The sequence below is a fragment of the Callospermophilus lateralis genome, unplaced genomic scaffold (assembly GCF_048772815.1).
Source record: "Callospermophilus lateralis isolate mCalLat2 unplaced genomic scaffold, mCalLat2.hap1 Scaffold_45, whole genome shotgun sequence".
Taxonomy (NCBI): Eukaryota; Metazoa; Chordata; class Mammalia; order Rodentia; family Sciuridae; genus Callospermophilus; species Callospermophilus lateralis.
In genome coordinates, this window is record NW_027514398.1 from 11,710,406 (window position 1) to 11,736,040 (window position 25,635).

At 42.8% G+C, this 25,635-nt stretch overlaps 2 pseudogenes; both read right to left on the reverse strand.

Moving 5' to 3' along the window:
• The window catches only part of LOC143388967 (cordon-bleu protein-like 1), a 50,189-nt pseudogene extending 42,178 nt beyond the window's left edge, over positions 1–8,011 (reverse strand).
• Positions 8,012–18,459: 10,448 nt separating this feature from the next.
• LOC143388816 (clustered mitochondria protein homolog pseudogene) lies at positions 18,460–22,551 on the reverse strand (annotated as a pseudogene).
• Positions 22,552–25,635: the final 3,084 nt, after the last annotated feature.

The window sequence follows — 25,635 nt, forward strand, 5'->3', positions numbered from 1 at the left end:
TATTATAGAAGTGGAAGATAAGATCCAGATAGATAAGGCTGTTGCCATCAGCTTGCCGAATTGGACTGACAGCCAATGTATGTCAGAATTAAAATGCCTGATTTCTAATTCTTAGCATATAATTTAAGGTATAAAAATTTTCAACTCCTTTGATTAGGCTAGTCTTCATGATGGCCATTGATAATAAATATTTACTTATGTGGGCTTAATTCTTGGAATTGAAAGTGCTTTAAAGAAATTTGAAAATAGTCAACAGCAATTATTCTAATAATACAATAAGAGAGAATGTGTAGCTATTAAGTTTTTTAAAAATAGTTTGGTAATTATTAGGGTAATCAATTACCTGAGTCTATTCTTTTTAATGGGGGAAAACAACTTCCAGAGTTTATTATTAGACAATTCTTAAAAAAGTTTGTTCTCTATGAAAATAACATGTTCATTATAAAATCCTATAGCATAAAGAACTATGAAAAGTCAACCACAGTTCAACTCCCAAAGGTAAACACTATTAAAAAATTTTATCTATTTCCTTTCAGAAATTTCATTTTTTTCATATTATATTAAAACACATTTATATGCTTAAAAGCTAATTTTAGCATAAGCACTTTCCATATTGTAAAATGTTCACAAATGATTTTAATGACTATAAAATAGTACTATTATGAATATACCATTATTTTTCTGAATAGTTGTTCAACAGAAAAAAATCTGAGATCCTTCTATAATATCACTGAAGTACTACCATTGTACTCAATAAAGATCCAAACAAAATCACTTTTTCTTATATAAGAGTAAGAATTATGTTTTTTCCTACTTTTAAGATATAATTTTAAGTATTTGTTGAAATAAAATTATCATAATTAAATTCAGAGAACAAAACAGGGAACATATAAATTATTTTTTAGGAAATAAAAGCAAAGTCCAAGTTAAAAATCTCTTACAGAATCTATGTTAGTAATAGTTAAGAAAACGCGAAAAATTATAAGTTTTTTTTCAACATACCCAATTTCATGTTATAATTTATAGTTTCTACTGATTTGTGTGTCTTACCTTGTAGAGATGACTTATTGAAGGCAGTAACAGAAGTGGCTAAAGGAGAGGGCAAAAGAGGGTAAATTGACTGTGAAGATGCTGATTATTCAAGTAAAAAACATTGCTGAATTGATAAAGTAGTCTCTGAATTACATAATGCTAAAATACCAGCATGCTTGAAGGTCTCTGTGCAGAATATGTAATTGTCTGCTTCACTAAAGTTTTATTTATCCCGGTAAGACATATTCATGTTTGATAAATATGTTTGCCTGGGTGTATAAGATACCAGACAAAGCAGCATCATCTAAGATCTCCAAAAATTTTAATACAAAACATTATTTTTATAGATTAAAACTACAAGATGTTTGGAAAAATTTTGGAATTAAATTGATTCATTTTATAAGCCAGTGTATTGTGAATGATGATCTTGGGGGTGGGGAGGAATAGGCAAGAAATTTGTAAGAAAACTTCACACAAATTCCACAGTAACTCACACTTGATTAAAACAATGAGTTCTCAGGTAAATTTTTGTTTTCTGTTTAAATCTAAAAACCACAAAGAATTAAGTTGAATTTTGAAAAAAAGTGGATAACAGCTACAAAGACAAAATTTTATTCCTATTTTAATAACTGAAATCAAGTTGTTTTATATTTAAATTGATTTGTTTTATTTCCAAGTGTTTGTTTTTATTTAGTGTTTTCTTCTTATTCCCAACAACATGAATTTACTTCCCTCTCGTCATAATGAACCTGAGAACACTTGTATATAAACACAGCACACACATACACGTATGCACATTTTGTTCAATCAATAAAACGAAAGGCCCATCTCACCTCTGCTGATATCCATGGCATATAACTCCCGTAGTCCCAAGACATTGAGAGATTTTGTCAAGTCGAGGGGCTCCTGGGACTGGTAGTCTTTCATCAGCAGTATGTGCAGTGGGTCAAACTCACACTTGCTACATATGACAGGAACCAGTTCCTGAAGGGGTGCATGTGGACTGACTCTCACTATGGCCTTCTGTGTTTTCTTGAAATTGATCATTACTCTCACAATTTTCTGAAACATGGATTAAAGCTGGAGTTACACAATAATTTATTAAAGTAAACTTTCTAAAATATCTAAAATAATGAGTTTATCTACAATTACATATTTATAAACAGTTCTTTCTTATTCTCTTTTTCTTTAATGTTATTTCCTATATCTAAAGCAAATTCTAAGAAACAAATATTAGTTTGCATATCAAACAATCTAAATTGGTCAGGTTTATTGTGCTCCCTTATATTCTCAGTAACTCAAGAGGGTGAGGCAAGAGGATCACAAGTTCAAGGCCAGCCTTGACAACTTGAGGGATCCTGCCTCAAAATAAAAATAAAAAGAACTGGGGATGTAGCTCCATTGCAGAGAGCCCTGCATTCAGTCTCCAGTACTGCAAAAGTAATAAATGATTAAATAATCCACAACCCTTATATATTAAGCAGATTTAAACCAAAGAAGAGAAAATCTCATGTCCAGTGTTTTTTTTACATTGTTTACTTTAAAATTAATAATATACATAACATACAGATCACCCATGTTTTATCGTATTCTTTATTTAAGGAATATTTATCTTTTGAATCATTTGTCAGTTGCCTCAATTAAAAGAAGAATCTTTTGAAAAACCACTAGAATATTTGCTCCCTATTTAAACCATAATAAATTAGATAAATTATATAAGGAGTTTAGCACAGTGTCTGCCACAGAGGAAATTATGAAAGTACGCTTTATCTTGTGATTAGTTTTTGTTATTATTATTATACTTTGGTAATTCTTAATATAGTAAAGATTATTAAAGTATTCCTATTTATATATCTATGCTAATAATTCAAAATTATTGAAAATCTTTAAGAATCTCATAACTTTGATGTAACTAAATTAAATCCTATGTAAAAGGAACTTAGCAACTAAGTATAATCTAGTTCATAGATATCAAAGACATTTATTCATAAAGACACCACATATAATTGAGGGGCTCTGAAGATGGATAATGTGCATGCTACAGCATAAATAAAACTACTTCCATAATAGTTTAAACAGCAGGTTAACAGCTGAATAAATAGCAAGTAAATGCAATAAACATTTACCTAGACAGAAGAATTTTGTCCAATATTTTAATATTCAGTATTTAATTTCATACAAAAGAAAATGTTTTGCTATAAAAACCCTGTTGACTTTGTAAAAACTTCATAATATGAAGAAATGTGATAATACATGTGTTCAAGTCACATGTAAATTAACTATCCATTTAAGATATAAAATTTCATATTTTATGAAGTAAAAAGTTGTGAATATTCATAATAAAAAATTATTCATGAAAACTATAAACTTCTACCCCACTGTTTATACTAACAGAATAATTTTATACAGAATAACTGATTAAGGGCTGAGGATGCTGCTCAGGGGCAGAGTTTGTCTAGTATGCAAAAAGGCTGTTATATATTGGGCACTGTGTTTCACCCATATGCATATTAAGACTAAAGCAGACAAACCACATGACTTTATGCAAATGTTTTACCCACTCAGTGCCTCAGTTTCATCATATGTTAGAATATCTGTCTCCTGGGGTTATGATAAGAAATTAATTTGCATAAAACCATAGGAAAAGAGCCTACTATTAAGTACTCCCTGGCACACACACATACCCATATACATGGAGAAAAAAGGGAAGGAGAAAAGAAGTTGGTGAAAAGGTTAAGGAAGAGGAAAGAGAAAGGAAGGATCTATGAATGAGTCTAACACCCATGAACTAAACTAACCAATGCCCTGCAGTAAACTTGACCCCACTATAAATATGTAGGTCCATCCATTTCAAAGGGAAAGCCTCCCTTCCTGGCACATTACACAGAGGAGACCAGACCTGTATCTGATGCAAGGAACCTCAGCAAAATATCAGTCTCCATCTCTCTCTAAACCCAGTATTTTGAAAATGGTGAGGGATCAGTGGATCCCCAAACTTTCTGCAAGTCAAAATGAACTTGCTGATAAAGAGCCAATGTTTCCAACTTGATTTGGCAGAATATCCAGTTAGAATACTCTCCCAATGTAATTAGGAATGCACTATCAATGACCGGTTTAGCTATTGACAATACCTGTCACAATTTAATTTTAAATGTCAATGGCTTGTTTGAGTTCACTGTAACAAGGCTTTCATGCATGGCAAATAAGTATCCTAGAACTATAGGATGAATGATCAAAACAAAAGGGTGAAGAAAATCAATTGGCACTGTACAGGAGGCTGTCTCAAAGCATTTGGTGTGTGTGGTACAAACACTGCGGGAAGGGACAGGGAAATGGGGGGGGACAGTTAAAATTCATAGAGGCCAATGCTCAATCCTAGCATCAAATTAGATCTGTCCAGGGAAATATAGTTTCCCCTGAACCCTAGACAGACCCCCCTCTTGTACCATCTTCGGAACACCACCACCACCACCACCACCCGCCGCCCAAGCCTCTTAACCAGCAGGAAAATGTGCATTTGAAAACCAAAGGTGCCTGCAGGTGCCTAAGGAATTAAGACACACACACACATACACACAAAGCGAATCACTTAAGAAAAGCATACACACACACACACACACACACACACACACACACACACCAAAAAAGAGACAGGAAAAGGAGAGGTACAATTGTGACAAGCCCTTCAGCAACCAGCTAGAATTTTATTCTTTCCTCCTACCCGTCCTCTGGTGTACCTTTTTCTGTCCTTCAACTAAATTGCACATGTACGTACACACACGGACCTGTGTATATGTACAGATAATATTATAATTAACCCTTGCTGTAACAGAGCTCCACACGGAATACAGAAAGGTATTCCATCCTTTCCTCTTCTCTCCACCCTCCCTCCTTTCTCCCAAACAGGAGAAAATGCCCCCTTCCCCAGATTAAATTTGAAAAAAAAAATGCGGTTGGGGGTGGCAAAAAAACCATGAAACCCCTCTGTCTCTGGCCCTAGGGCACCAGGAAAGGTGTGTGCTAGACACACGTGGACACCGGCTCCGGAGAAGAACCCGGGACAGGTCCACAGGCGCCCCAAGCCCAGCAGAGACTTCACTAGTCAAGAAGCCATGATTGGGGAGGGGCGCAGGGGCAGGGGCAGCGCTCTCCGCGGAGGGGGGCGCATTGTTGTGGTCCCCACAGCCCTTTCTCTCTGCCCATCCTCTGTGGAAGGGGTCCGGGAAGAGGGCGCCATAGAAGGCGAGCCAGGCGGAGACCCTCAGGCCGCCAGCGCTCTGTGGCGACCCCGCCAGCAGCACCCCCTTCGGGCCAACAGACTTTAAAGACAGTGACCAAGTTGGCACCGCCAAAGGGGCCTCGCATAAAGGCAGACAGGGAGGGGGCGCTTACCTCCAGCACTTCAAAAGGGACAAAGCTGGTCCTGGCAAACACATCAATGATGTCCTCTTTGGCTAAGATGGACTCACTCTGCTTCCTCCGCAGGGGTCTGGGCAGGACTGGGCAGAGGACCCGGGCTTCCCATTCTCTTCCTTGTCTGAGCCCTACAAGGAAGCCAGCGAGGGCGCGGGGGAGGGTGGTGGAGGGAAGTGGCGGGGGTGGGGGGAGTAGCGGAAGGGGGTGTCGGGGGCGGGGGGGCGAGCGCGGCACGTGGCGGGGGGGGCGGGGGGGCCGGGGGGGGGGCCGGGGGCTGCCCTCCGGAGCACCCTGCCGGGCGCCCCCTGACACTCCGAGCGCACCTAGCGTCTTCCCTGTACACTTGTAGCTCGACAGGCTCCAGGAGCCCGCAAAGGTCGCAGCAAAGTGGGGGCGCGGAACTTCGCCCGCCCAGGTGCGGGAGAACGCCCATGCCGCTGCTCAGGAAGGAAACTCACCGCCTGGACGCAAGAGGACCAGACACAGAAGCCAACAGAATCCCCTGGGCGAATGGGGGCCAGCAGTGCTCCTGAGGCCAGGGCATGCACGCTGAGGTGCCCGGGCCTGCGCACTGGAGGTAGCAGGGCACCGCGGGGAGGCGGGGGCCCCCGCGCAGGGGGGGAGTGGCGGGAGGGGGGGGGCGAGGGCCGCGGGGGGGGGGGGGGGGGGCGGGGGGCGAGGGGTGGCTGGGGGTGAGGGCCGTGCAGGAGGGGTGGCGGGGGGGGGGGTGGTGGGGGGGGGTGGCGGGGGGGGGTGGGGGGTGGCGGGGGGGGTGGGGGGTGGCGGGGGGGGGGTGGGGGGGTGACTGGGGGCGAGGGCCGTGAGCGCACCTAGCGTCTTACCTGGACACTTGCTCCTTGACCCGCTCCAGGAGCCCGCAAAGGTCACAGCAAAGTGGGGGTGCGGAACTTCGCCCGCCCCGCTGCGGGAGAACGCCCCCCGCCACTGCTCAGGAAGGAAACTCACCACCCGGACGCAAGAGGACCAGACACAGCAGCCAACAGGATCCCGTGGGCGGCTGGGGGCCGGCAGCGCTCCTGAGGCCAGGGCATGCGCGCTAGGGCACCCGTGCCTGGGCACTGGAAGTAGCCGGGCGGGGGCGGGGGGGGGCGGCAGGGTGGCGGGGCCGTGCACAGGGGGTGAGGGCCGCGAGGGGGGGGTCGCGGGGGGGCGAGGGCCGTGAGCGCACCTGCACACTTGCTCCTCAACCCGCTCCAGGAGCCCACAAAGATCACAGCAAAGTGGGGGCGCGGAACTTCGCTCCAGGAGCCCACAAAGATCACAGCAAAGTGGGGGCGCGGAACTTCGCCCGCCCCGGTGCAGGAGAACGCCCCCGCCGCTGCTCAGGAAGGAAACTCACAAGACGACCGGACACAGCAGCCAACAGGATCCAGTGGGCGGCTGGGGGCCGGCAGCGCTCCTGAGCCCAGGGCATGCGTGCTGGGGCGCCTGTACCTGAGCACTGCAGGTAGCGGGGCGCGGGGGGGGGGGGGGGGGGGGTGGCGGCGGGGGGCGGGGGCCGTGCGCAGGGGGTGAGGGCCGCGAGGGGGGGGTCGCGGGGGGCGAGGGCCGTGAGCGCACCTAGCGTCTTACCTGGACACTTGCTCCTCGACCCTCCTCAGGAGCCAGCAAAGGTCACAGCAAAGTGGGGGTGCGGAACTTCGCCCGCCCCGGTTCCGGAGAAGGCCCCCGCCGCTGCTCAGGAAGGAAACTCACCGCCTGGACACAAGAGGACCGGACACAGCAGCCAACAGGATCCCGTGGGCGGCTGGGGGCCAGCAGCGCTCCTGAGCCCAGGGCATGCGTGCTGGGGCGCCCGGGCCTGGGCACTGGAGGTAGCGGGGCGCGGGGGGGGGGGGGGGGCGGCGGGGGGCGGGGGCCGTGCGCAGGGGGTGAGGGCCGCGAGGGGGGGGGTCGCGGGGGGCGAGGGCCGTGAGCGCACCTAGCGTCTTACCTGGACACTTGCTCCTCGACATGCTCCAGGAGCCCGCAAAGGTCACAGCAAAGTGGGGGCGTGGAACTTCGCCCGCCCGGTTCCGGAGAACGCCCCCGCGCTGCTCAGGAAGGAAACTCACCGCCTGGATGCAAGACGAGGGGACACAGCCGCCAACAGGATCCCGTGGGCGGCTGGGGGCCTGCAGCGCTCCTGAGCCCAGGACATGCGTGCTGGGGCGCCCGGGCCTGGGCACTGGAGGTAGCGGGGCGCGGGGGGGGGGGGGGGGGGGGTGGCGCGGGGGGGGGGTGGCGGGGGGGGTGGGGGGGGTGGCGGGGGGGCGGGGGCCGTGCGCAGGGGGTGAGGGCCGCGAGGGGGCGGGTCGCGGGGGGCGAGGGCCGTGAGCGCACCTAGTGTCTTACCTGGACACTTGCTCCTCGACCTGCTCCAGGAGTCCGCAAAGGTCACAGCAAAGTGGGGGCGCGGAACTTCGCCAGCCCCGGTGCGGGAGAACGCCCCCGCAGCTGCTCAGGAAGGAAACTCACCGCCTGGACACAAGAGGACCAGACACAGCCGCCAACAGGATCCAGTGGGCGGCTGGGCCCGGCAGCGCTCCTGAGCCCAGGGCATGCGCGCTGGGGCGTCCAAGCCTGCGCACTGGAGGTAGCGGGGCGCTGCAGAGCGGCGGGCGCCGAGCGCGGGGGGGGGGGGGGGGGGGGGGGGGGGGAGGGCGGCGGGGGGGGAGGGCGGGGGGGGAGGGCGGCGGGGGGGGGGAGGGCGGGGGGGGGGAGGGCGGCGGGGGCGGGGGGCGGTGGGGGCGGCGGTGGTGGCCGCGCGTAAGGGGGGTGGCGGGGGGCGGGGGCCGCGCGTGCGGCGGGGGGGGGGGGGTCTAGTGCTGCGCGCGCAGGGTGGGGGCGGGGGCGGGGATTTGGGCGAGGGCAAGGGCTGCGCGTGAGGTCTGCCCTCTGGAGCGCCCCGCCGGGCGCCCCCGATCCTCCGGGAGCACCTAGCGTCTTCCCTGGACACCTGCTCCGACCCGCCCCAGGAGCCCCAAGGCGTTTCCCCGGGCGACCCGTGGGGTCGGAGGAGGAGGCTTGGGGCGTGGGATAGGAGGAGGAGGCTCGGGAAGGGGACGCGGGTGGGGGGGGACCTGGGGCCTGGGCGTGACCAGGCGCCGAAGAGGGAGCGGGCGTCAGGTCGCGGGAGCCCCCGCAGCGCTCCTGTAAGCTTTTCCCCACATGGCGCCACCGCGCCAGGCCGAGCCTCCCAGTGCCTGGTGGCCTCCAGTGCGGCCAGGGGCGCGGGCGGCCGCAAACTTGACCCATGGGAGCCGCCGCCGCGGGCTTTCACCGCGTCCCTGCGCCAGAAAGCAGCTGGTGCTTGTGGAGAGTTGTCCGGAGGAGCTGAGGGATGCAGGGCCACCGCCCTCCAATGTGTTGGAATCCCGCGGGCCAGCCCCTTGGCATATCACCTGTCATCCTATCTCCCTGGACAGCCCACTCTGGGAGAAAGGGAAGGGAAGTGACCGGGTCTCCAGGCTCTGTGTAGGACCCTTTAGAATTCCGGCTTATGCATTCATTAGTTCTGTGGGAAAGAGGTGGAAGGAAACAGTGAACTGCGGAGGACCGAGTTTTCTGGAATACACCCCGGACTGACTGGCTGCTTTTCTTTTTCCTTTATCCCCCCACGCTGCCCCTCCCTTTCCCATTTCAGTTTGGGTTTGAACTTGTAATCATCCTGCCTCAGCCTTTTGAGCTGCTAGGATTACAGGCACACCTGACCTAATTTACTTCTTTCGATTGTGTTGCTTCAGAAAGCCTGTTTACACTTTTCCCATCTAATTGTTTTAGTAGAAACATTAAATAAATATCAGAATAATTATTGTACATACATTTTAGGCACATAGGCAAGAAATTTATTTGGTGATTTTTTTTTCTTTTTTGTATAGTTTGATTTTGCTGTCAGCACTGAAAACTGAACCCAAGAGTGCTCTACCTCCGACCTGCATCCCCAGTTTTTTGTTGTTGTTGTTTAATATTGAGATAGTTGCCCATCCTGGCTTCCAACTTTCAATCCTTATGCCACAAGCCTCCTGTGTTTCTGGAATTAAAAGGATATATCACCCTGCATAGCTCATTAGGGGTTGTCTACTGAATACTTACCTAGCCCAAGAATTCTCTACTTGGTACAGTGGGTCACACCTTTAGTAATACCAGCTACTTGGGAGGATGGAAGATCACAACTTTGAGGCCAGCTTCAAAAAATAAAAACAAAAATTAAAAATAAAAATAAAAAGGTCTGGGGATATGGCTTCAATCCTTTCTACTTCCAAACGAAAGGAAAAAAAATCATTGAGAAATATTACACATATTGAGGAAATAATACTTACATAATTTGATTGCACATATCTTCATAAAAGCTAATCTCTACATAAGGAATACATAAATATAGTGCAGTCTTAATATGAATAATACATACATTACCCCAGATATCTACTTAGTTTCTTAAAACATGTCTAGATTATGTACAGTTCTTCTTAGAAGTCCTATCATTGGACTTATACTTGTCTTCTATATTTATCAACATTGGAATAATACTTATTTTACTATATAGTACAAATATTTTCCCTATGTGGATAATTACACTGTTGTTCGTATAGCCACTTAAGTCTACATATAAGATTAAGATATTTGACTATGATGGCTTGACTCAGCCTAAAGCCACAGCTACTTTTGTCACCAATCACTCACTAGATCTCTTGACACTTCGCAAATGTGATTGAGACTAATATGTATATTCTAAATACATATAAAGTCTTAGCCCTAATTGTGAAAGAAATAATACTATACTGCACAGTAAAAAAAAAAAAAAAAAAAAAAAAAACACTCAACTTAAAAGTTACTTTCTTTTAAAGATATTTTTAGTTCTTGATTGACATTTATTTTATTCATTTAAATGTGGTGCTGAGAATCAAAGCCAGTGCCTCATACAAACAGGGTAATTGCACTTACTTGCCCACAAAAAATATTTTCTTAAGAAGTTAAAATAACATGAAACTTATAGCAATATCATGCATAAAATTATTACATAAATAAATCAACAATTAAAAGACTAATATTGTGTGTCTGTAAAAGTTCATTTCAAAAAGTAAGCTCTTCTATCACATTGGTAACTCAAGATTTCACTGTGAAATAACAGATAAATTTTCATGTCTATCTACTCAATGGAAATTACCTGAACATAAGAAAGATATTTCTCCAAATTTTCTGGAAAGTTGATTACATACACACACACACACACACACACACACATTTAGCCATAAGATATTTTATTTTTGTGAATAAATGTATATAAAATACTATGACCAGTTCAAAAACTAGATTTCAGACTTCATAAATTTATTTCCTGTAAGGCTCAGGAAGTTTTTGCCTTACCTTTAATAATTCAAAATAATTAAAACTGTCACCAGCATAAGATGAAGAAGGACAAAACGAACTGCTTCCTTAAACTCATCAGCATTGGACTGCAAAGCAAAAAAAAATGTAATAATGTTCCTCTGACATCAAAGATACATAATCACCATTCCTAACAAATAGTTTTTAAACTATATAATACAAGATTGTCGAAACTATAATGAAAAAAATAAGCTACACTGAATCTCAAGTTCCATAAATTAAGTTTTGCCTCTCCTTTTCCCACTTTATTAGAGATAACTTCTTTTCCCACTTTATTAGTGATATATATACATTTTATCCTCTTGGGTAGGGCTAGTAACTTTCACAAAAGACTTCTGAAGGTTTTCTTTAAACATTTGAGCTTCCATATACCCTAAAGGAATTCTAAAATGCTGCATACTCTCTTGCACATTTTCATGTTGTAATTAGAAATATTTGAAGTTTAAATACCAATAAAGGGTACATGTGAAGAGATGATGTTTAATATAAATGTGACTTAAGTATATTTTACCAATGACTGACTAAATTTCAGACTAAAGCCATTTAACTTATGAAATATTTGTTATATAATTTGATTGACAAAGCCAATCATCAATTGATATAACAAGTAGACAGGTCAGATATTTGTCAGAAACCCTGAGTTGATTAGACTTAAAAAAACATATTAATACCCTGGTCTCAATGAGTAAAAGCATAAGGAAGGATCTAAAATTGTTTCTACCATAGTACATCCAGGTATGAGAATTGTACATGCTTACCCTCTTAAATATAGTCAATAAATAATGAAGCACTCTTTAAAAAGTTAATAATCATCTTTAAAATCAAATCTTTTTCTTTATTTTTTAGTTATACATGGATGCAGTATCTTTATTTTGTATATTTACTTTTATGTGATGTGGAGGATAAAATCCAGGGCCTCACATGTGGGAGGGAATTGGTCTACCACTGAGTCACACCCCAGCCACCCATATATTGTTTCTTAATTCATAGGTAGTCAGATAAACGTGACAAGGCAGAGGCACATATGGCATTTAAATACCAAGATCTTTTACCATTATCACCCCAAATCTTTCTTTTGTATATTCTTAGTTTGTACTCAATGTATTATTAGTAGAAATCCTTTTTGTTTCATTTTCATTGGAGCCCTGGGGATTTTTACATGTTGGATCAGTGTCTCAAAGGAAATTCGATATGGCAAGGTATAATGCATAAGAGAAGTTGGAAAGAACAATGTAAAATATACAGGCAAGATCTCAGACAAACTAGGAACTGATTCCCTTAAAGATCTTATTATCTCTAAAGATTTTATTATCTTTGAAGAACTTTCAGGTATACCTAGAGATAGGTATACCCAGGTGTTAAACACTACTACTCTGTAGAATACATGATTTTCTAAATGCTGTAAGGTATATAATATTAATTTATGTTGATTTTTTAAAAAGTTGACTTATTGATGTTTCTCCCCACAAGACAAATAATGACAAAGACAATATTTAGTGTGAGAAAGAGTAGGATATAATTCTATTAAAATTTTTCCTTAATATCACTCCTGAAATTAATATTTATACTATGGACAACAGTATGAAATGAAAACTTCCACTGTATTTGGCAAATTAAGTTAATTTTTACAGGTAGATTTTCATATTATATCCTGATTACAACAGAGATGATAGTGTTTTGAGGAGAAGGGAAAAAATAATACAAAGATTAGTGACTGTAGAGGGAACAAATGGAAGGATGGAGTAACTAGAGTTAAAGAAAGTTTGGATAGTTTGCTTCTTTGAATACAATACAGAGTTGATCATCATATTTTGAGAAGAAAGAGCTAGTCTAGATGGAGAATTTGCTGTAGCTAATAAGTAGTCAAGCATCACTTATGTCAATGAAACATCCAGGAGTTAACAGAATAAAAATTTTCCCTCTCTTCACCTATTTCCATTTTATCTAAATGCTTTATTAAACCAAGAAATCTGTGTCTTCCAACTAACTTCAGTATTTATGTCCTTTAAATTGTAGACCTGATAGGGAAACTGATGTGAGAATGCAAGAGGCTATTCTCATTTCTTTATGATTTCTCCAAGTCATCCTACTGGGAATATAATATTGAAATAGCTCGCAGATCCATCTTTATACTCTCATTCAGAATATATTAGATTCTTCTGGGTATTCCCACCATCATATGAAAACTAAATAATTTTTTCTTGCACCTGTTGTCACCTCTGACTCTTACTGCATGCTGAATATTTTTCCAGGTATCCTATGTTGATTTAGGTAGAGTCACAATTTTACAATTGAATTTTTGTTCACATATTCTAATTAAACTTATTTTTTTTACATTTTTCAGTTTCTTGCATGTTTTATAATATAAAGAGAAAAATATATTTGTAGAGCTGTCTACATTATGCAAGTGCAGAAATATTTTGAAAATACAAATAAGTTTCTAAATATTTGTGGTATTTACTCAAAATTATTTAATTCATTATCTGATTAAATAATGTATTGATATGTTAAAACTATCAATTTTGAATGATCAGAAATAAATAACTAAATAATGTACTTGTTATTTTTGGAGATTAAGTTCGGTATAGTCACCTCAAATGTTCAATTTATGAACATGGAACTACTGTTCTTGTGGGAAATAAAAGGTTGATTTTCTAAGGACTGATATCACCATTTTCATCAACATATAAAAACATAACCTTGTTTTATGAGTGTTTTTATTCTAGAATTTACCTCAGGTAATAGGAACAATTTGGCAGACAAGTTAGCTTCTCCAGGTGTATATTACTGCAAGCCAATGATTAGCTGAAACTGGGCATACATGATCACCTCAATTCTTCATGACAATGTGAAATTGTGTCAAACCGCTCATGCTCCAGAGACTACACCCTTTCTCAGTTTTCTTTTTCCCTATTCTATTTCACAGTCTTCTTTAAAGGTTAGTACTTAATTTTACTTGCAGAACATTTTCTCAAAATTTATTAATGTACAAATCAACAACAATAACAAAAGAAAACTGCATATAGGTACCCAACCTAAGATAGCCATCAACACTTCATTGAATCACATTGTATCCACACACCACACATTCATTCTTGTATAGACATAAATATGACTTATGTTAAGAAATTGGCTTATGCAATTAAAAAGGCTGAGGAGTTGTAGGATCTGCAGTAGGCAAGCTGGGGATATAGAAGAGGAAGAAGGAAGATAAGTTCCAGTCTAAACATCAGACAATTCAAGATCAAAGAATAACTGATGTTTCAGTTTTTGTCCAACGGCAGAAACAAAGCAGAAAAAGATGTTTCTGTTCAGGTAATCAGGTGTGAGTAGCTCCTTATTACTTACTCAGTTCATCATAATATTTTGTTCTATTCAAACATTCAAATTGGGTAAGAGCTACCACAGTAAAAATGGTAATCTGCTTTCACACTCTACTGTTTCAAATCAGTCTCATTAAAAATCACCTTCATGTGCATCATCTGAATAATATTTGACCAAACATCTGGGGACAAGTGACCCAGAGAAATCCATGCATAAACTTAATCACTAGAAATGCACGTGCATGCTTATTCACAAATACATTTTATTATATTTTCATTTCCTAAATGCCACTGATTGAAAGAAAAGTGAGATCATTTTAAAATTATGTTAGCCACTGATTTAAAGACAAATGAGATCATTTTACAATTATGTTAGCCATAATATACTTAGATATTTTTTTATTTATATATACACACAAGTCTCACTCTGATTATTGTATCTTCATCTCTTTGATATAGCAAAAAAAAAAAAAAAATACCAAATTTCAAGTCTTTGAACATAAAACTGTGTAACCAAAATCTGGTATTTTCTCTCCAAGTAAGAAATTTAGATATTTTAATGATCAAATCTCATCATTCTGTGTACAGCTTGTATTAATTTCTTCATTATTGTCTTTATTTTATGTTTTTTATCATTTGATTTTGAGTCATGAGTATTTTTTATCCTGTTTAATTAAAAAATGATAGACTAAAATCTTATTAGAAATGAGACAATTTAGTAACATGTTGTGTTAATTTTAAGACAAAATGAATCTTTTAATTTGCCTTAAGATCCATGTTTCTTATTTAGAGATATGAAGCATAATATTTTTATGGGATATTATACATTATATTATGAATTGTGTACATTGTTGTATCTTTTTATTGTACTCTTTTATATAAAAAAGACATTCACACCACAGTTTATTTCCTAATATAAGAAAGATATTTTGATTTCACTGTGAAGCTATGCATTTCATCATTGCACCCTCTGTATACAATCTTGTTTACATTCTATATAAAAACACAATTTTATATACAAAAGTCACAATGCAATTAGGCTCCTATGTGGAAACAACCAGAGTCACCAAACCAGTGAGCTATATTCCCATTTCTTTTAATTTTATTTTTTAAATTTTTAGACAAGTTCTAATTGCTGAGACTGTCCTTGAATTTGTAATCCTCCTGCCTCAGGTTTCTGAGTTGTTGGGATTGCAGGCATGCATCACTATGCCTAGCTGAATTTACATTTTACAAATAAATTGGCATGAATATTTACATGTACCTATATTTTTGTATTGAAGGATTTTGGTTAAATTACTGAATGATAGAAGATGTGCATTTAAAATATTGCATGTTTCACAGTTGTTAGCAGGTATTTGCATTGTGTTTCTGATTTCAAAAAAATTCTTCTGAAGATTGAACATTATGAACAATCTCACGTTAGATTAATTTGTTTTTTAAACAAAGGTACCAATATTTTATATCTGAGGAAAATTTTCCAACTTTTTGTTAGTAATATTTTTAGACATGTGTAGGTTTTGAACTACATCACAATTTTGTATAAAATTGTTTTTTACATAATTCTGACAGACCCTATTTAATGTTCTTCCAAAACTTTCCTGATTCTAATAAATACAATTTGGAGCAAGTACAGATATAAGATGACCAAATTTTGAGTAGATTTTGTCAGAAAAAAAGAAAGAATATAGTCACTAGGAGGAATGAGCAGAAGATGCCAAATTGAGCAGAACTTTTATTCAAAATGTGATGAAATAAATACAGACATGTAATGAGTCCTCCGAAGGATATATAAGCAACTTGTAACTGGAGGATCAAAATCTATTCAGGAAAAGACTATCCGAAAATTGACAAAAGTGACAGCTTTGGCAAAGGATCAATAAAAGATGTTATTCTCTTGAGGCTGATTCTAAAATGATCAAAAAGTTGCAATACCAGATTTGGAAATAACGATGTGGTTAATAATAGAAGCCAAAAACAGCAGACCCAGAAAAAAAATTGCAGAATTTCTCAGTGAAGATGGAAGTGGGGAGCAAGATGATGGATATGGAACCTTTAAAATTATGTTCTATTCAATTTCTAATAAAGTCATCGATGTAACAACAATAACAACAAAACAGCACAGGTTTTCCAAATAACTCTCATTGGATAAGAACTGAATTTGTTAATTTAAGGTAATTAGCATGTTAAACATTAATTGACAGATAAAACGTCAAATTTAGTATGTTGATCTTATAGCCAGCTACTTTTCAAGCTGTCTTAATAATTATAAAAGTTTTTCTTTTCTGTAGATTCTTTGGATTCACATGAAGACAATAAACGTCCATTTTCTCAAAGAGTGTATTGAGTTTTACTTTTTTACTCAAATTCTTCTAAATTTTCTTATTTTAGGTATATTTTTGCCTTGTCTCACCTTCTAGCAGATATTTATGTATGGGCTCTTATACAAGCACACCAAATCAAGATGATGTTTTGCTTCAGATTTGTTGTCCTTTTGAAAACTGGAAACTAATTTTAATAGGTTAAGTAAATTGATTTCTACTTCTGATTTTTAAAAATAATTTCCTAGTCATGAATAGACATTGAATATTATTAAATATGTTTCATCTGCCTATTAATACTGATCAGATTCTGTTCATTATGTGACAAATTACATTGGTAGATACAACAAATTCTGGCCATCATTGAATAAGCCCTTGTCTGTGATTATGTATGTGTATATATATATATATATATATATATATATATATATATATATATATTGGTAAATATACAATTGAAACAGACGGTTGAATTACTTATGCTTCATAGTTCGTAGGGTGCTATAACTATTGATCCCTGCAATGTTTTTGTGTTAATTAATTCATCTTTATTTATGTTTGCTGGTATATAATTTTCTTTCCACATGACACCTAAGATCAAGGTTATAATAATTTCATAAAATTGGGTTCCTTTGCTTCTGTTAAGCTGTGTATATAAGATAAGGAATATTTATTCCATTAAATTATAAAGAAATCCCTGCAAAATATATAGAAGTTGGTAACTGTTTTTATACTTTGGTTAGTTTTGTTACTTTATATATTTCTGTGTGTTTACATAATTATATGGAAATATTCATATATATATATATATATATATATATATATATATATATATATATTTGCAGGTTTCAAAAACTCACTTTATTCCAATGTGAACTGAAGACGTGATGGTTTAAAAACAAGAAAAAGTTCTTGATCAGCTGTGGGATGCCTTGCTTGCTAATTCATGCCCACTCCCTTTGAAACAAGTTGCCTGGACAGACCCTACCCATAAGCAGCTCTCTGCAAAGCCCCAGGCAGAGGCTGTGGCCCATAACAGCTCCCTTGGGTTCCCAGGGCAACAGTCTCCTCCTGGCTAGGGCTTTGTCAGCAGGCACAGAGAAGCAACACAGGCAGGCAGGGAGTGGGAGCAGCTGGGCTGGTGAAAGCCCCCATTACCCCCAGAACTACTCTCTGAATGTGCCTGTGTGACAAGGATCAGGTAGGGAGCTGGACTCCAGAGAGGTGACAATCACTCCTTTACCTGGTAATTTCTCCCCAGGATCCATGATTCAGTCCTGGTTCCCCAGGCCCTTGCCCACCCCACCCCCACTGTGCGTTAGGCAGCTCAGGTTAAAATGGTAGAAGGATACATTCAGCTGTGGCCCCCAAGGTTATCCCACCTAGGGTGCAGGGAGGCAAGTCAGAGCCTGTGGCAGTGCCTCCTGCTGGGCCAAAGGCAGACAGGCTGGGTTGGGCAACTGGTGTCTGAGGGTCCACCACCACTGGTCCCCCTTCTCCCTTGCCCTGAAGCTATAGCCAAGTCAAGCCCCATCATAGTTGGCAAAGCCAGTGCAGATCTCATCTTGTCACAAAACTAAAGTGCACCCCAACCCTCTAGCCTGCCACAAAGCTCTGGCTCCCTCTCCCAGGATAAAGGAAAGCCCCCCTTTTTTGGCTTAAGACCTGGACTTAAGCCAGGTTGGGCCCAGTGGTAGTGGCAGCAAAAGCAGCAGCCATAATGTCAAACATACAAATGACCTGAGAAATCGCATCTGCACGTCATCCACTCAGAACTGACTGGGGGCTATGTACAAGTTAGGTGGGACGGATGAAGACATTCACGGGCATGGACACACTCGCACACACCTGCCCCCCAGCTGGAACCAATGCCCACACACTCCATTCATGGGTCTTCAATTAGGCCTCTGCATCGTATATTCATTGAACCAGTGCAAAAACATCTGTTGGGGGGGCAGGCCAGGCCGGGGTCCCAGGAGAATGCTGGGGTGGGTTGGGGTGGAACATGGAAGAAAAGGGACTGGCTTCCTCTTCCGATCTGCAGGGCACGCCCCCTTCTCCTGGAGTCTGGATCACTGGGTAATGGGCCGCTGACTAACAGTCCATCTGTCTTTCCTTTCTATCCCTGCAAGCTTGGGGAGGAAGGGTCCTTGGCAGCCTGGGGCTGGGAGCCCATGTCCTCTGAAGCCCCTGCTGGCTCAGGCTCAGTGGCCATGGGCTCCTCGGCCTTATCCCTGCTTTTGCTGGCCTCCTGGAGCTGGTTCCGCCGTGCCACCTCGGCCTTCAGATTCTCCAAGTCTTTTTGGCTGAGAGGAATGAAGAGGATGCCGTTGATGATGTTCAGCTGCTCCATGACACTAGCCATGCTGGGAGCTGTGAACTTGAGGGGCGGATGTTGGCGCTGGAGCCATTGTGGTAGATCTCATTCATGGTGCGCTGGAGGGCAACAGCCTGCTGGGTCAGGCACTTGAGGTACTCGGAGCTCTCCTTGGTCTTCTCGTGGTCCTCACCCAGCTGGGTCTTGTAGATGGTGTAGCCCTCCTTCTCATGCTGCAGGGCTGACGGGAACTCAGCTTTGCTCTCATAGACCTGGGAAACTAGGTGGTGGCTAAGGGCCACCTTAAGGGCTTTGGGCCTGTGGTACTTGGTGCTGACAGCCAGCGCATTCTCCAGGAATCGCAGTGACAGGTCGTATTACATCACGCCATGCAGCACCAAACCGATGTTGTTATCCAGCAGAGCCATCTCAGTGTGGTCCTCCCCAAACATGAGCAGCATGAGGTAGCGGGCACGGTACAGCAGGCTCAGCGCCGTGGACAGCTGGCTGCTGGCTGCTGGCGAAGCAGTACAGAGCCAGGTGCATGTATTCCTGGATGGTGTTGGGGTGCTCGATGCCCATCACTCACTCGCTCATCAACACTGCCTTCTGTTGGTTACTGAGGGCCTCAGCGTAGTCACCCATAATATAGTGGAGACAGGCCAGGAGGCGCAGGCAGGCACAGATCTCCACATGCATAGCTCCATACACATTGTTGAACAGGTTCAGGGCCTCGTTGATGAGCTCGCAGCCCTCCTTCAGGAAGCCCTGCTGTACTTTGGCCTGCCCACTCTGGAAGAAGTGGAAGGCATCCGAGGCCTTAGGGCTGACATGCTTGACCACGGGGAAGATATTGAGCATGTCCTCCTCAGTGAATGCAGGCTTGTGGTGGCTGTCAAAACTGTACTCCTTCAGCAGAATCTGGATTCCGGTTTTTAGGGAGATCTCCCGCAGCAGTGTTATCTTCTGCAGGCTGTAGGTCTCCACAGCCTGGTCCACAGAATCACACTCGAGGCTGAAGTCGAAGTAGTTCTTGGCCTCCTGACAGATGTTCTTCCAGAGCTCCTGGGGGGTTATAACAGCCCAAGCTGTGTTATCCGCAGCCCCTGGCGGACAGTTTTTCCTCCTCTTGTTCCTTTTCTTGGAAAGAAGCTCATCCGCAGGAAGGTGGGCCACAGGGTTGGGGTAGGAGCTCAGGAAGCAGTTCAAGAAGTGACTGATGGCGGCCGAGAGGCCTGAGAGCTCGACTCCCTGTAAGTATGTCTTGAAGATGTGCTTGGCAGAGCGGGTGATGAGTTCGCCAATGCCAATTTTGTAGATGTGGTCTAGCTGGTCACGGGCTGGGCTCCGCAACACCAGGTCCAACACCTTGCCCAGGTAACGCATGTTGATGCCACGCTGGTGCATCACCTCAGCCAGTGTGGCTCCGTCCATGGGCAGCACCGCATGATCTGTGCAGTCCTTTACGAGGCCAGGAATCTGGCAGGAAAGCAAGAAGGCAGCTGCATCTTTCAGCAGCTGCTTCTGGTCCTGAACTTCATCCTGGCAGGACTCAGGGAAGCGAACCCCTGGTGAGAAGATGTCAGGGTTGAAGCGAATGTCTAAGGCCGTGCTGCTGATGGAGCCAACAGCCTTGCATGCATTGCGGATCACCTCCCGGCTCCGGGGGTCTGCTGTGCCATCATCTCAGGCGATGGTCTCTGCCAGCTCCTTCACCTTGGCCAGGCCACTGGCACTGCCACCCTCCTCCTGGCTTCCCACCTCGGATCCCAGAGGGTCTTCAGGCTTGGACTACGAGGGGGAAAGACCACCATTTTCCAGTGAGGTGGGGTTCTCCACCTTGCTGGCCTTCTGCTGCATCAGCTGTAGGGCAGCCAGCTTCATGAAGAGGAGGTACCTATGCTCCACAAAGGCATCCACCAGCTCCTGGCATAGGCAACATAGCTTATGGCGGTGGGCACGGGGAAAGCCAGCTCGGGTACACTCCTCAGGCAGTTCCTCACCGGGAACAGGCAGGAAATTGAGGTCAGGTGGAAAGGTGCGCAGCAGGTCAAGGATGTAGTGGCGGCCATCATTGCCAATGATGCTCTTGCACTCAACTGAGGAGCAGAGCTCTACCTCCTCATCATGGTCATTGAGTACATGGTGACGCAGAATCTTGAGGGGTCGGCTGGTCCATTCCAGCAACTCCAGGTACCGTGGATGCGACACCACTGTCTTACCAAAGTCAATGGAGCCGTAGATGACACTCTGCTCCTGGTCCCTCTCCACGATACCAGGGATGATGGATTGAGCCGTGACCTGATAGTCTCGGTAGTCCACCACTACAGTGCCCAGTGTGTACAGCCCCTCCAAGTCCACTGCATTGTATGTGCGCACACCATTCAGATCATTGGTGGGTGCCACGTAGGCTGCCACATCCCCACCAAAGTCCTTGTAATGGTCACCGACATCAAAGCCCAGGCTGAAGAAAATGTTGTTCCAGATGAACATCTGCATCTTGGTCTCCTCACTGGGATTGATGGCCATCACATTGCCGTCAATGACTGCCATGGCACCCCGTGTGGCTGCCGCTGTAAAGTCACTGTGTACCTTGAATATGGTTCTTTCTCGAAGAAGCCGCTCAGGCAGGTTCTTGCGGGGCAGCTCCCTAGTTGTCTGTAGCTCCTCGTTCCAGTCCCGAGTCTGTACAGGAATGTGTTCCTCGTAGCCCAGTCTTGAGGTGTAGGCATCCTCTGCACGTACACAGTCCATGGCATGCTCTGCCTGAGGAGCTGTCCAGCTGTACACCTGGAACGGGGTGGCGATCCTCTCAAATGGGTGGCACTGGACCCTTTTTTTCTGTAGCACAGCAAAGTTGTTTTTGGAAGGTCTGGCTGATCTGGTTGAACAGCTCCACTAGGGAATGGCTGAGGAAGCGTGGGCTGGCAGGTTTGGGGTTGAAGTGGTAGGCTGTGGATTGGTTCGAGTAGAAGCCCCGCGTGGACGCGGTTATGTTGACTTGCCGGTCCTCGGCCGTGATCACAAACAAGTACGTGAGGTCCCCATGCATCTTGCGGTTCCCAGGGGGTGGATTCCAGCCACTCATGGTGAGCACTTTCAGACATTGAAGGGGCTTCCAGTCACGATTCTGGGGCTGTAGAAGACACAACGGCCGCTCCCGGCTCCCTGGCAGGATGTACTCAGGTGGCGTGCAGTCGATGGGGTCCATCTCCAATCCCTTCTTCCGCTTCCCACTGTCTCCCAGATCGCCATCAGTGAAGACACTCAGAAAGGACAAGGAGTTGCAGTCAACCCCATTAAAGGCATCAGATGGGTCCAGGCTCTTGAGCAGGTCTCGGATATGGCGCACGTGAATATGAGCCTCCCGCACTGTGTAGGGTTCTTCCACCACACGGAGGACCGAGCCTTCCTGCAGCCCCTCAACACTGCGCAACTCTAAAAAGTGGTCCAGCATATTTCCATCTAGGTGCAGCGAGAAGCAGGTACGGTGACACGTGTCTTTATGGTCCATGAGCACCTGGTGGATCTCCTGCACCATCTCCTGGGGAGATACCTGAAGGGAGAAGGGCTCAGTCCCAGGGACCAGGATCTTCACAGAAAAGCCTGTGTCCTGGATGACAATGACTTCCTGTCCACTAGTCTCATCTCCTGGCTCACCTTCATCTAGCCCATTCTCTCTAGGTGGCTCAGCTGCCCCCTCCTCCTTCTTCAGGCTCTCTGGGCAGTCCCCATTCAACAGCATAACTGAGGGTGGCTCTGCTCCCAAGACCTTGATTGTCTCCTCCTTAAGGGGACTGGAGAATCTTCTATAGCTGGGAACTGAGGTTAAGGGCTGGGAGGGAGTCGGCCGCGCCGGCCGCTCCTTGCCACCGGTCTGTGAGCCATGCTCCCGGGCTCTGTCGGCCGGGGCGGCCGCCGACAACTCGTCCGTCTTGATGACCATGGTGGCGGGAGCGGGCATCCGGCTAGGCTGTCCGCGCCTCACGCCATGCCACTAACCCAAGTGCCCTCTTCATTTATATTTTAAAATCATAAATTAAAAAACTAGTTGTACTTATATTTTTTATATTATGTGCAGTTGTATGAGAAGCTCCTTACTACTTACTCATGGGAGAGTTTGCTATTTTGTTCTATTCAATCATTCAATTTAGGTAAGAGCTACCACAATAAAGATGTTGATCTTATACCCAGCTACTTTACAGTTGCCATTTTTTTCTATTTATTTCTTTTTTATTATTTTAATTGACAGATAAAATTGTATTTATTTATTTATTTATTATGTACAACAAGTTTTGAAGTATATATGCATTATGGAATAATAAAATCTTATTAATTAACATATGTATTACCTCTCATATTTATCACTTTGTTGTGAAAACACATACTATCCACTGTCCCAGAATTTTTCAAGTTAAGCTATATGGTTATTGATTATAGCTAACATGAAGTACAACAGAACTTTTAAAATTGTTACTCTTAACTGAGATTTTTTCTCCTTTGACCAAAATCTCTCCATCAACTCTCCCACAACCACCTCAGATCCAGGTAAGCACCATTCTGCAATTCCATGGGAAATAACTTTAGATCATACTTGCAAGTGAAATCATGGTGTTTGTCTATCTGTGCATGGTTTTAATTTAATAACATCATGCCTTCCATGTTTATGTATCTTCTCACAAAGACCAGGATTCTCTTTAGTTTAATGATTGAATATTATTCTATTGTGTGTATGTACCATTTCTTTATCCATTCATCTATTAATGGGTCTTAAGGTTGATTCTTTACCTTGGCTATTTTAAATAGTGCTACAATGAAAATTAGAGTACAGATGTCTCTTAGACATACTTATTTCATTCATTTGGGATATATAGCCAATAGGGATTGCTGGATATGTGGTAGTTCTAAATTTAATTTTTTGAAGAACCTCCATACTGCTTGTTATAATGGCTGTACTAATTTAAATAGTCACTAACAGTGTGCAAGTTTCCCTTTTCTCTACATCCTCACCAACAGTGTTATCTTTTCCTTTCTCCAGAGTAGATATTCTATCAGATATAAACTAATATATATTGTGGTTCTAATTTGTACTTTTTTGTGTATGTATTGGCCATTTATTTGCCCTCTCTTGAGAACTGTCTATCAATACCTTAGCTTGTTTTACAAGTTGTGTTGTTTTCTTGCTCCTATGTTTTCTCTATATTTTGGATATTAACCCCTTATCAGATGAATTGTTTACAAATATTTTCTCCAATTATGCAGGTTTTTGATTCCCTCTATTGACTGTTTTCTTTCCTGTGCAGAAGCTTCCTCGTTTTACTTAATCTCTTTGTGTATACAGAATGGGTGTCAGTGGAGAGGTCAATACAAGGCATTTGGGAGTTGTAAACCCACAGGTGGCAGTAAAACTATGCAAGGATGATCAAACAGGATGTTCATGGAGTAGCATTTGGCATGTAATAAGTTCTAAAAATTACCTATTTAAAAATAGCCCTAAATACAAGAATAGCACCATATATAGATGAAAAGAAAATGCCAACAGAGAAGGAAGGTACATGCTACATGGTGTCTATTATATAATGTTTTCTGTGGACCTACACATATATAGTAAAAGTATAATAGAATACAAGGCAGGTGAGTATCAAAATAGTTTAATGAGTGATTAACGATTGCTAGCAAGGAGGATAAAGCATAGCTATACCAAAAATATCAACAATATCAATAATTATTTATTTGTGTTCCTAAATACAACCTTGAAACAACAGGAAATATATTTTAAAATTGTATAGACTTGGTTAGTGAGCCCATAAATATATACTTGAAATATTTCCTTATGAATTTTATTAAAGAGTAACTGGAATATGAAGAATTGATTAAGAAAGTGTGGACTGCACTTTCTAAACTTTGGCTAGAAAGAAAAAAAGAAGAGCAAGAGTTAGACAAGTTTTTCTTTTTAAAAGACAAGAAATATTTGGCATTTTGTGGACTTAAGAAAAGAGAAGATAAAGAGTTTTGAAACGTGAACATTAGGAGATACCTCAGCAATACAGATGTGAAATAAAAAACATGAGAAAAAAATTAACTTATCTGATGTTTTCCCTTCAAATTTTATTACAATGGAGGTACAACTTTTTATTTTTAATATATTCCTTCTCCTACTAAAAGCATAAACTCACTTTGTCTAGTTCCACATTATAAAAAAGAGCTAAGAGGATAATATTATATTTATTAGATGACATCATTCAAGAAATTATAGTAAGACAAAGTCAAATAATCTGTTTTTTCTCAGAGGAAATCAGTGACCATGAGACTTTTTTTTTATTTCACAAACTGAAGTACATTTATATATTTTGAAACATCACCACATAGTTGAAGTATCCACTTGTACTCTATCATTACCAAAACACACTGGAAAGAGAACACCTGTAGGGGAAAAAAAGGAAAGGAAATGGCATTACACAACATATAATTTTATACTTTTAAATAATGAAGACAATTGAAAAGATGATATAATTGAAATAATGAAAACATGCCAGAATGGCGAAAGAGAAGTCTCCATTTATAATATTGACTTTCTGAAGGACTTCAAGCATTGTTATCTCAGGTAAAATATAATGGCCTTTCATCTGCTCTGTATGATAGCACATATTGAAATTCTGTGAGATGAAAATTCTTTTAAACTATTTGGCAACTTATTTGGAAGTACCTGCTTTTTATTTGTTGAACTTGTCCCTCAGGTCTCTCCATTTGATTGTAGAAGACATGAAATATTTTACTGAGATGCCTTTTCAGTTTTAAGGTCATCATTTATGTGCATGAACAATTAATGGAGGAGTTC